The following is a 13221-nucleotide window of genomic DNA, read 5'->3' as shown; positions in this document are numbered from 1 at the left end:
TCACAAACTGTTCCCATCCTCACTGTCAGGTAAGCTTATTTATACCTGTTGGTAGAGTCTAGTCCCCTCTGCCTTCTGGGTGTGGTCTGCACAGGCAGCACAGGTTACTCTCCTTTGCACAGTCATTGTTGTATCTCAGCGCCACTGCAGGTATCGTCCATGTGAACTACATCCTGGGAATGATGCTGTCCTGAGGGCAGCAGCCTGAGACAAGCAGAGAGGAAGGTGACAGCAGGGGCACTGAGGGCAGCCTCCAGCTTTGCCACTCCACAGCTCTGAGATCTTGGTCAAAGCCCTTTATCTCTCTGGCCTTGCAAAAGAAAGGGTCCTTCCAACTGTCACCCTCTTGATTCAGTGACTGTCCTGGGATTCACTAGTGAAAAGGAGCCTAGGGCTGTTGGCCAGGATTATAATAAAATGGGCTGCCTGGGGGTGAGGCAGTGGAGAGCGTGAGATTGCCTTTGCAGTTCGAGTTCATGTCCTCCCCCAGCCTAGTCCACCCAGTGCTAGTGCTCAAACCTGGAAACAGCTCCGAAGCCCAGCAAGGTCTTTCCCAGCGTCCACCACTCTTCCCGCAGAGCCCAGGCAATCAGTCCTTATGCACAGACTCTCCTGCCCCTTTGAGGACCTGGCTAATACAGGCAGGCTTTAGGAGTGCACAGTCCCGGGTAACCAGCTTGGTGTTAACCTCGGTTGGCCTAGGGAAACTCGGAGAAATTCTGACCTGTGGTTGAGAAAGCATGTGAAGGATGAACCATAGTTGTAAGGTAAAACCATAAATAGGGAAACGGCGACATGGATCAGAAGCTGGAAATATTCAGGATAGTTTGGGAAGGCAGAGAGAGCAGTGTGGATGCTGTGAACCATGGAAATACATGAGTGACATGTTTTCATGGGGCTGTGGGCATGTGGAAGGCCCAACTGCTGAGAAATATAGGAACATTAATGGCTAATAAGGGTTTATGTGGTATCATGGTTGGGTTCGTTGAAATTCAACAGGATTCCTAGAGATGCAATACATTACCTCAGAGGGTAAATTCTCAAATGATAGTTTCAGATGGTGTGGCAAGCCCAGGGGGTGAGATACTCAGAGCCACTAAAATCAGACCATAAAGCTCCTGCTGACTCTCCCTGTCTCTGAAGTTAGAATTATTAGGCTAGACTAAGATCGAGGAGAAAGGTTGAATGAGATGGGTCAAATGTCTTACAGCTTTTTCATCCTATAATGACACTGGAAAGCAGAGGAAAACAAGCTGATCAGTTGTGAAGGAAGAAAAAGGTTTAGGTCTGTGTTTCTAAGTGTCCTGAGTGGCAGAGAAGGGTGCACAGTGCCCTGGGGTTCCTTAAAAAATCAGAGGTTCTGGTGGGACCTGCCTTCTTACCTAGGGTTCAGTGGGCTCCTGTTCAGATGCTATGAAACTGAAGATCCTTGGTTGGGGGCTGCTTCTGAGAGAGAACCCTGACTCCCATAGAGTGGCTTGGAAAGCCACTTGGAAAGCATCACAGTCCCTGGGACCTTACCAAGGAGTAAGCAAAGATGGGGCAGCTCAGATATCTGCCTGCTAGCTCCCTCTCTGCTGCCTCTCAACCCTGGAGTTTTAGAATCTTCCTGACAGTTTGGCAATACTTTAGGTAATAGCAGCAGAGCTAATTTGTTAATCTGCCAGAACTGTGTTCAACATCCTTTTGTGCACTGACACCAGAGTAATGGGAAGGCACTAGCTTGGCCACTGTTTGCCTGCTGAAACTAAGCTGCAGCATTTTCTGCATAAATCATCTGTGCATGAAATGGAAGCTTAATAATATAAGTAAAGCACTAAGAAGAAATTGACGGTAAATGTCTTTTTTAAGTCTTAAAGATAGACTCTACTTCACTCATAAAGCCCACTTTGGTATTACTTAATGGCATAAAACACATTTCTCTGAAGCAGTACCCACAGAATGATTTTTGATGCCCCCCACCTTCCCTAGCCTCTGTCTGCCGAGGCAGCCCAACATCCTCTTGCTATTCTCTGCCTCCCCAGCCATCTCCCATGTGGCACTGATCCTGGCATCCTGTCCATACCCTACCCCAGGGCCTATTCCTGCAGCACAGGCTGAGGGTACCCATGTACCAGGACAGCCAAGCCTGGGGGCTTTGAGCACACTGGTGGCTGAGACCAGGGAATAGAGGCTCTGGAATGGGTTCAGAGACACTGATAGCCTGGATGACAAGGGCATGAGTTGGAGGAGTTGGCCTCTAGTCTTCCAGAATTGGAGATGGCTCTGTTGGAATTGTTTCTCAAGAGAGAAGCTGCAGGCTGAACTGAGCCTGCTTAGAGCTTGGTAGGTGCTCAGATGAGTCAGGATTCTAACAGCAAGGACCTCCTGCTTTGTGGGTCTCTTCCCAGTTATCTATTCTTACACAAAAAATTGCCCTCAAGCGTAGTGACTTGAGACAATGATTTCTCTTAGCTCACACTGCATGGTTTGGGAATTCTGGAATTCCAAATCTTCTGGCACCATGTGGAGCAAGACCCACTTCCACGAAGGCTTCCTCACACTCAGTTGGTGCCTCTGGCTCCCTGGCCTCTCTCTGCGCAGCATGTCTCATCCTCCAACACTGCTGCACATGGTTTTGTGTTCTTACAGCATGGGCTGAAGAAGGCTCGTCCTCATGAGGGATGGTTCAAAGCCAGCATTCAAAGAGGTACAGGGGAAGCTGCAAGCCTTCTGAAGTCCCTGAGGTCATGTCTGTTCCAGTCAGGTGATCAAAGAAGTCAGTGAGTGCAGCCAGATCCCAGAGAAGAGAAGATGTGGACTTCACCTGGGTGTGCACACAGGGAAGGAAGGTGTTGATAAAGGACATCTTGGAGAAAACTACCTCAGCCTCCAGGTCACTCAGACAGGACTGAGGCGCCAAGTTGCAGTTACTGGTTCTCTCTCATGGTAACCAATGTGCTCATGGATACCCATACTCCCAAATATACTACTTCATGGTTGGTAAGTACGCACTGTGGGTTTTTTGACACTCACGGGAGGACATTTTTTTTTCATTGCTTTAGAGAGAGAGAGAGAGAGAAAGAGGTGAAGAGGGAAAGAGCGAGGGGGGGGCGGGGCATCAATGTGAGAGAAACATTGACTGACTGCCTTCTTGTATGTGCCCCAACTGGGGGTCAAACACACAACCTGGGTATGTGCCCTGACTGGGGATTGAACCCACAACCTTTCAGTATACAGGATGATGCTCCAACTAACTGAGCTACACCAGCTAGGGCTGGATGCTCATAGATGTAAATTTTCTTTATATATAAAGAAATATATTTTGAAATATACTAGAGTTCTTTGTATTAGTTCAATGGACCAAGTGAGACTGAAGTATCATCCTGAGTCTGTGGCTCACACTCTGAAAACAAAAAGGCTACGTCTCCCAATGATATGACTCCAGTCTTCCAATTGGCAATGCTCTTTCTGGTGTCCAGAAATCTTCGGGTCTCAGATAAGGATGGAGGAATCGGTTTCTGCTGTGGGTAAAAGGGCAGGAATGAAGAGTAGGAAATTTGAGTTGTAATGTGGAGGATGGGAGAGAGAACATCAAACTGGTTTATGACTCTGGGTGACAGTGTGCTTCTACCTTTACTTCCTTTTTCTTGCAAATATGCACACAAATCAGAGATCAAGTCCTGTGAGGGTGAACTAGCTAAAAGCTTTCTCCAGGCCTACACACAAGTCACAGCCCTTCAGCCAAGGTAACTTTTGAAACTTTTTATGCCAGAAGAATGCCTGCTTTTGTTTTTACCTTGAGTTAGTTATCAAGCCTCCCTGTAATAACTTGTCTTTGCAATGCACTATGCCTAATTACCCCTAATTCATTCCATTTTTTCCTCCTTTTTCTTTAACTGTAGTAGGTGGAGAAAGTCAGGTCAACCACAGTGAACTGTTCATTTCAGTCATTGTTTCTTCAATGCCTGATTCCCCTGAGGGACTGTAGCTCCATGAGCTTTACTTCGTTCATTGTTACAAAGTAGTGCATCACAAACACAGTCTCTGGCACATGGAAGTACTCACTAATTGTTCTTGAATGAATGGATGAATGGACTTATTCAACAACACGCATTTAGCAACTCTCATCACGTCAGGTACTGTGCTGGGTGCCAAGGATCCACTGATGAGTAAGACATGGTTCTTGTCCTCCAGGAGCTCAGATCATGGCTGTGTGCTGTATTTCCTGGGTATTTCTTCCTCAAGCCCCAGGTCCACGCACTGCTCATAAACTACCCAACCATATGGGGACCATCTCTCCTGTACAACAGCCCAGATGGTGGCTTCACCAGGCAGGATTATTTAGGGGTGATCATCTCCTAACCTCCTCTCTCCCCAGTTCTTACTTAATTACCCAGCATGCCTCATAAATAAAGGAGGGAGGGGTTTCCTTTGCCTGGTGAGCATAAATGTTTTCTAAATGATATTATTCCTGCAGCTTCTAAGAGCCTCATAAACATTCCTGGCCCTGGATTTATTACGCGACAATAATCCTGCTTAGCCAGCTGGTGAGATTCATCGTTCTGATTCCTTCCCTAGCACCCTCCCCTCCCTCACCTCATGCAGGGGACCAAGGGTGAAAGGTCACAGAGCCTCAGGGACAATGACTTGGGCCAGCCTCCAGCAGACTGATGCTATCAACCCACTTGAAGCACAGCTGCCTTTCCCCATTACATCTACTCCCAAAGCATTTCTAAGCAGCCTGCCACCCAGCAATCCTCTGAGGAGTGGCAGCAAGGCAGGCCTTGGCAGGAGTGCGGCGCCACACTAGCCCTGATGCTCTCCTCTGTGTGTTTGTCCTTGCAGAGCCCCTTTAAATGACCCTAGCTCACACGTGACTTGCTGGGGCTATTCGGAGACCACTGCAGGCAGAGTCAGACAGCTCCAGGATCCTTCAGGCACCCCTGCCTACCGGGTTTGCAGCCTTTCTGGTTTTGAGAGCCTCCCACATTTGTTGCAGCTCTCACATTCAAATGTTCTACACTTGTATGGACAGGCTGATTTCAGACCAGCTTTTCCAGTTGGCCTGAGAACTTTAGTTCATCATGACTTCTGTTCTTTATGATTCAGCTTCAGACATTGAAACCGTGGATAAGAGATCCTGTAGGACAGACCCAGAAGCACCCCCTTGCATTATTGCCTTCCTGATAGAGGAGGGGCCTTGGACCTTAAAGACTGGTTACTGTGATACTGAGGCCAAGTTGTCATCAGTCCTGGAGTAAACATCCTGTTATCTTTATGAGCACCATTCAAATCTGTCTGAGCCTTACTGATTCAGTCTCATGGCTTAGTTTCATGCAGTGCCAAGTTAAAAAGAAAAACAAATCTCAATCCAAAAGCTATGAAAAAGTAGTGTAATTTTTTCCCACTAAAGGTTCTTGAAGAGATGATGGCAAAGGGGAACATATATCACACCACACAGAGAAAAGCATTCTAAAATTTTGGTTTACTAATCTGTCTCTACAAGGTCTTAAAATACTCAGCAGGAGATTTGCAGTACATGGGTATGCAGGCTGTGCACTGCACAACTCTGGGGTGGGGAGGCGCCATGCACATTTGTAGCCAGGACATGTATGTATTTATTATAGTATTTTTCTGGAAGGTGGAACCAAAATGCCTTTTAAAAAAGGATCTCTTTTTCTATTTTTCTATCTCCCTGTTTTCCAACTGTTTTCCCAATAATCTTCAACCTAAGCTGGCGATCCTACTTTGCTTTCCCTGTTTCTCTGACTCAGTGCAGCCTCTCACACCCCCACCCCAGGTCTTTCCTTTGGAGCATGGCACATGCCCTCTCTGGGTCATGAGTGTAACCTCAGCCCCTCCCTGGTCTTGCCTGTCCTCTGTCGTCACCATTACCTAGGAGCAGATCTGTGTAAGACTCGCCCTTACCAAATGCTGCTGTTACATCTCTCTCACCAGAGAGAGCCAAGGGACTGATGTTGTTGTCAAGAGGATTTAGGAATCTCAAGGAGACACAAGAAGAAACCTCTCCCTTGCAACAGGATAGCATTTGCTCCCACTCCCTGCCATCCCTTCAACCCAGTCCTTCCAGCCATATGTCTGGTGACTCTGAAAGAGCTCCCTGGAAGCATTCCCAGGGCCTCCCTCTCATCCCTCCCAGAGCCTCACATAATCCCTGGGTAGTAATAGTCTTTTATTTCTCATGATCCTAAATCTCTCCCTTGCAACTTAGGCCATAGCTTCTGGTTCAGACCCACAGTGGCAAAGGAACATGGCACTCATGTCCTTCACTCTCCTCTAGGTAAGGCTTCTACATTAGCCATCTCCTCTCCAGACAATAGTTCTCAAGGTGTGTGTTGGAAGAGGGAGGAACCATTCCAATCAAACACTTTATTAGAATGTGGGCGTTGATGTGGACCTGCCCCTTCCCTTCTGAGGTCTTGCTTTTCATTAGCATTTTGTTCTCTCTCCCCCTCCTTGTCTCTTATAACCGAGTCCTGACTGGAGCAGTTTTCAGCAGTCTGTCTTGCGGCTTGGGGAAGAGGCTCCACTGGACCTCTTAGGACTAGCCAGTGCTACCAAGAGGATTTGATTCCTACTCCCCACCATGCCAGTCTTGTGTCAGGGGCTTGCTTTCCTGGCTGGTGAAGAGTAGGTATTTCCCAGACCTTCGCTCCTCCAGGCCAGCCTCCTCTAGTGCAGCTCCCCTGAGTCCCCACTGGATGTGTTAACCTTTCAGGGAAGCAGGTTCCACAGAGAGAGTTCCCGCCACTGGAACCCTCCCAGAACAAGTCCTGCCACTCATGAAAGGGAGCACCATGGACTTCTGTTTCCCAAGGTCTCTTAAGAGCTGCTGGTGGCCTGGGTGCCTGCCCTCTGTTCATCCATGGGCGAGTGAACCCTGTCTAGAGCACCAGAGCCCACGTCCACCTGGGGAAGGGAGCTCCTTCTCTCTCTGCTACCTTTCCTCCCTTCACTTTCTCTCATCCTACATTCTTCTGGCTCCTCTGTCTTCTCCTTAAAAACACATCACTACCTAATGAAATAAATCACCCTCCTTCAACTTCCTCCTCAGGGGGCCTTTTTGCAGAATGGGGTACATCTTGCTGTCCCTTTATCATCTGCTGAAACCCAACAGCGATGAGCTGCAGCTTCTGTCAGCACAGCACCATGAACAGCCTATTTGGGGTGGGCAGGGGAGCATGGAGAGGGGACAGCAAACATGCACCTTGTCTTCAGGTTCTGTCCCCACTGGGGACGGCTGGGCTTTCTAATCCACCCTCCCCCTACCATAGACATGTGTGAATCCTCTATTTCTTTCCCCAGAGAGTTCCAGAACCAGAACTTAAGGCATCATCCTGGGGTTGTCAAGCATCTTTTCTTTACTCTGAAGTTAGAAATGGAATCCTCACAGAGGATGTGACATTGGTGATAGAGACCAAGGAAGGATGGGAGGTCGAGGTGCAGTTACCTCCAGAGCATAGAGGTGAGAAAATGCACACTGGATCCAAAGTGATGTGTGCTGAGGTCACTATGTTGCTGGAGCATAAACATAGAGACAGGAAGTGGAAGGGAGGTTGGAGATGATCGCGGGAGGCTTGGGGAACTGGCCAAGAGGTAGACACTTAACACTGTGAGCAGTTGGGGTCCTCTGGTTGCTGCTGTGCCATGGCATATTAGTAGCAGCCAAGACTGTCTGCCTCATCCTTCACAGGCCATCTGTCTCCAGCCCCACAGCCCCAGCCCAGGTTGTTATCACCCCTTTTCTCCTTGCTTCTTTTCTGTTCCCAGCCATCCCAGACCCTACTGCCACAGAATCCTCCCAAAGCCTTATCAGCCTTAGCCAGGCACTCAAGGCCCCCATGGCCTGGTTTTCCTCCTAAGTTTTAGGCTTATTTCCACTTTATGCAACTTAGCATCCATCCAATATAAGCCACTGATTAGCTCACCCTGGGTTTAACTATGATATCTAAACCATTGTACCTTTCTGGGTCCAGTTCAGAGGACATCTCCACTTGGAACTATCTCTGAATACTTTCTTCTCTGGCTTCCATAGCATTTTGTGTGTGTGTGTGTGTCTGCCCCTTTGATCACTTTCTATTCTGACTTCTAGTTATTTATGTGCATATTACTACTCCTACACCATACCTAATGGGACAGGGTCCACATCTAGCTCCTCTACCCAGTTCTGAGCCTCACTGAGTTTGGACGATCAGTAAATACTACAGATCTGTTCAAGACCGAAGATTCCTTTATGTCACAAGCTTGTGGATATCAGGGATCACCTTTGCTTCTGTCCTCAGAAAAAAATGAAAAAGAGAGGGGGGAAAAACAGACATAGATGTGTGAAGGACCCTTTGAAAGACAGAAGGAAAAGAAGAGCTGGGTGTTTATTTCTGGCTTCCCAAGTTGTTTATTATCAGCTCTTCTTATGTACAGCACACCCTTCTCATCCTGACTGACAATTACCCAGGAAGCATTCAACTAATTTTCTCAATTCCAGCTACCTTGAGTGTGATCTAATTTTAACATGACTCTCAGTCATTTTTTGAAGATCCAAACAAACTGAAATGACAGGTGTCTCCCTGCCTGCCTGTTTACTTGTCTGTCTGTCTCTCTGTCTCTCTGCCTTTCATGGAATGGGCCAGGTGATGTGCATATTTTGGGGGCTGCCTTTCTGCTTCTGCTCTATAAAAGCTTCTCAAAGAGTTCATAGGCCTCTACTTGGCTCCAACAGGGCAGTGACCCCCCCCCCCAAAAAAAAGACTTTCATACATTTTTAAAGCCATCAACCATTTGTAAATGTCTCCACAGACAGTTAAAAGTTCTGATGTTGACCCTGCATCAAACCTTAAAGCATGTAATTACACTGGTTGCTGGAGAGTGAGTGAGTGCAATGTGTTAAAATGGTAGATGATGAAAGAGAGAAGCTAGACCTAAGGAACTAGCTCCAGTCTTTGGCAGGGTAAAGAGCCAAACCTTTCGGTCAGAAGGCTGAGAATAAAATAACCACTGAGGGGTCCTCTGGTTCACTATCTTGCACCCTGGCAGAGCTCCTGGCCATTAGGGAAAAAAGAAATTCAACAGTCTTCTTTGTCACCTGCCCCAGGTTTTATAACATTCATGTCAAGAATTTCTTTTTGCTATTTAGTGCCCCCCTTGTCCACAGTTTCACTTTCCATAGTTTCAGTTACCCATGGTAACTGTGGTCTGAAAATATTAAATGGAAAATTCCAGAATAAACTATTTCTAAGTTTTAAATCAAGCACCTTTCTAAGTAGCATCCTGCTCCATGCCTCCTGAAATGTAACATCCCTTTGACCAGTCACGTCATAACCATTCAGTTATCAGATATACTGTCACAGTATTAAGTGTTTGTATTCAAATAACCTTTATTTACTAATGGCCCCAAAATGCACGAGTAGTGACACTTGCAATTCAGATATGCCAAAGAGAGGTGATAAAGTGCTTCCTTTGAGTAAAAGGGTATGTATGTAAAAAAAAAAAAAAAAATTGTATACATAGGGTTCAATAGTATCTATGGTTTCAGGCATCCATTGGGGGGTCCTGGGACATGTTCCTCCTTGCTCTAATTTCAGCTACCTTGTGTTTATTTTTTTATTTCAGTGTAGACAAAGAATTGGTTTTTGCTCAATTTTGCTCTCTATAAAAATAAAACAGTTAAACATCAACATCTTCTACTAACTTTGAATAGCATATACTTTTTAAAAAACATACACAATAAGATACAGTTTTGAACAAGATGATATTATATATATTGTACCTTCCAATGTACTATTTCTTACACCTGTGTTGTTTCATTTACTCTTCACAATAATGCCATGCTTCCCATATTTTTGTGATTTTCTTTTTTTCAGTCGAAAGGTAAGAAGGTCTGTGAGGTTAAGCAACTCTCCTGGGCTGCATAGCTGGTAAGCCAGCCTGCGCCTGGATCTCAGGGTTCTAAAGCCAGTTTCCACTGACCACTGACTAACCTATCTCTCATTAAATGTCTTCTAAAGGTTGGTTTGGAATAAGTAGAACTGGCCTCACACCATTCAGTGCCTTCCTCAATCTCTAAAACTGTTAATTCATTTGTTGAACAACTATTCATGAAGCACTACTATGTCGTGGGCACTGGAAAGGCATTAAACATTGCAGTTAACAATTAGTTAACTACAATTCTGATAAAAATTGCCTTAGAGCCTCTTTACCTCCTATTGGTCACTCTCTGATTTCTTTATGTTCTAACTGCATAGTCAAACTCTACCCTCACTTCTTGCCTTCCTCCAACCTCCACAAATCACATCACAGCCATTTGTTCCTTAGAAACTGCATTAACCCACCAATGCACACAGGAGGGTTCATGACTGACAGCTGAGTCTTAGCTTTTTCCATAAGAACTTTTAGAGAGCTTTTTAAAAGAGCATCAAGTCTCCAAGCTAGGGTACATCTAAAAGTATTGTACATGAAGATTTTCCAAGAGATTGTGAGCGTGGTTACATAGAAGGGAATCAATATGTACCTTTGCAACATCCAACACACTCTTTCCAACATCTGCTGTGTACTGTGTCTTCCATTCAGATGTCACATTCTTTCTACCTTCCCACATCCCCTTTGATAATTACCTTTCTCTCCTTTTGCAAAAGGAAAGCATTCCTCTCACTATTCTAAATCTCACTATAATGGATGATTTATACAAAAGTTAAAAAAAAAAACTCTTTAGATTATCAAGAAAAGAGACAATTCAAAATATCAGTATACCAATCGGGGTTCAGTGCAAAAAAAAAAAAAAAAAAAAAAACCTAGAAAGCTATTTTAAGCAAAATGGGGATTTAGAGCAAGGAGCAAGTTACTTACAAAAAGTCTGCAAGTGCAGATTTTGGGCTGAGTCTCTTGGACTGATTTCTAGAGCAGAGAGGACTAGTCCTTAGACACTCCACTGAGCTTCCCCCAGAGCTCTGCTCATTGGGACAGGAGCCACTGTCACTACCCAATCAGCCCCTGCATGCCAGGAACCTGAACATAGGACCTGAAGCTGTGATTTGAACCCCAGTTTCCTTCCCTTCACCATTGGTTTTGTGTGGACTTTCCTTCCTTTCACTTAGCATAGCCTTCACTTCTTCCCTTATGCATTTGCCGTACTCAAGTATGTCTGTCAAGCCTGTGAGCATCATTATCACCAGTGTTTTAAATTCTTCATCTGTTAGGTTGTCTATCTCCTCGTCACTTAGTTCTCCCACTGGAACATTGATCCATTTCCCCTTTTGGGCCATACTTCTCTATCTCCTCATTCTGACAGGCTCCTGTGTTTGTTTGCCTCTATGTCTTAGGTAGAGCTGTAGCTCCTGTTACGTTGTAAGAGGAGGAGCCTTAGGGATTCATCAGTACAGGGCGACCTGTTTCACCATGTTGTGGCGCTGTATGTAGGAGAGGGGTCTGAGAGGGAACAATGCCACCTACCCAGCACTCGCCCCCTCTCCAGGCACCTCTCCACTTTCGCACTGGACTGGCACCCCTCTAACTGCTGCCCTGGCTGTTGTTCCCAGAGTGGGTGTGTCTGCAGACATTCTAGGACCATGGGGGCCCTTTAAACAAGCGGACTCTGCTGAGACTGGCACTTTCTGCTGCCACCCCGACCCCCACTGCTCTGCACAGTCAGAGGCAATGAGGCTTGATCTTCCCCAGTGCTAGGACCATGGGCTGCAAGGTCCAGTGAGGAGCTGGGAATGCTCCCCAGGTGTCCCTCCTGACTTTTTAAAATGTGTGACTGCACTTTCCACTGGCCTGCTGCCGCCACTGCCGCCTGTGCTGCTGCCACCACACCGTGTCCTCTCAGCCCTGGCTCTGCCCCTCCTACCAGTCTGGGTGAGTATTTATTCTTTATATCTTTGTTTGCTGAACCTCTATGCGGTTTGATTTTCTGGAACTTCTGGTTTTTTCTAGTTTTGAGGTAGTTGTATTCCTTCTTAGTTGTGGAGGGAGATGCAGCGTGTCTGTCTATGCTTCCATCTTGGCTGGAAGTCCCACGACTATTTTGTGATGCACAGAGAGCTGGAGAATAAATCTTAGAAACTGCTGCAGGGAAGTGCTGACCAGGGGAGACCATTTGAAGCCTCGGGAAGGACACGTCTGTCTCACTTCCACCTTTCAAATTTCACATCATGCATCAAACATCATAAATTAACTATGTCCCCAATTCTGCATTTCTGGGAGCTCCAAAAATGTGTTGTTAGACTTTTATCCTCTCCAAACAGAACCATGAGGTGAAGATTTAATAGCAACAGCAATAGCCCCTCAGTTTGTGTACATGATACCCCTTTAAATTCAAGGCACCATAAACTTTCAGGGTGTTCTCATCTTCTTTTGTCTTTCACATGTTTCTCTTAAGGCTAAGGTAGAGCATGTTGGGTGTCCTGAATTCGTGGGCTGATGGAAATGATGAATTTTAATTTAAAAATCTCACCTTTCGCCCTTGCCAGGTTGCTCAGTTGGTTGGAGCGTTGGCTTGTACACTAAAAGATTGTGGGTTCAATTCCAGGTCAGGGCACATACCTAGGTTGTGAGTTTGGTTCCCAGTCCGAGAATGTATGGGAGGCAACTGATAGGTGTTTCTCTGTGACATCTCTCTCTCTCTCTCTCTCTCCCTCTCTCTCTCTCTCAAATCAATAAAAACATATCCTTGGGTGAGAATTAATTTTTAAAACAATGTCACCTCTTTATTCCCAGCTCCTGAGGGATGAGCCCATGCTCTCAGAGCAGTGAGAGCATCAGTAAGAAGTATTAAGGCAGCTTTACCTCAGCCAGATGACAAATTCATGCAAAGCACTATATAGCTTAGAATTAGAATATTTAAGATTTATAAAAAGCTAGCTGGGAAATATCAGTCTCCTACGAAGTGCACAGTCTGCATTTTCATCATTCTGAATAACAAGGAAGAAGTTGGCAAGTGATGCTTTGTCACCCATTGCTCATTCTTCTCTCAGTTACATACTTTGTTTTGCATGGTTGCAAGGAGAAGAAGGTGAAAACTTCCACAGTTACTCCCAACTGCTCGGTATTACACCTTCAAGTAATAGGAACACATATCAAAGATGTATCCAGATTCATTTTCACTTGGGCGTAATCTCCTTCTTGTCAGCCTCTTCTCTGCTCATTTATTCATTCCTACTATAAGTAAATGAGATTTAGATTAATGAAAATATACTGTGGGTCTTATTATAAATAATTCTCTTAACA

The sequence above is a fragment of the Furipterus horrens genome, unplaced genomic scaffold (genome assembly GCF_987537825.1).
Source record: "Furipterus horrens unplaced genomic scaffold, mFurHor1.1.pri manual_scaffold_2, whole genome shotgun sequence".
NCBI lineage: Eukaryota > Metazoa > Chordata > Mammalia > Chiroptera > Furipteridae > Furipterus > Furipterus horrens.
The sequence above is the reverse complement of the archived record's forward strand: the minus strand, read 5'-3'. Positions refer to the sequence as shown.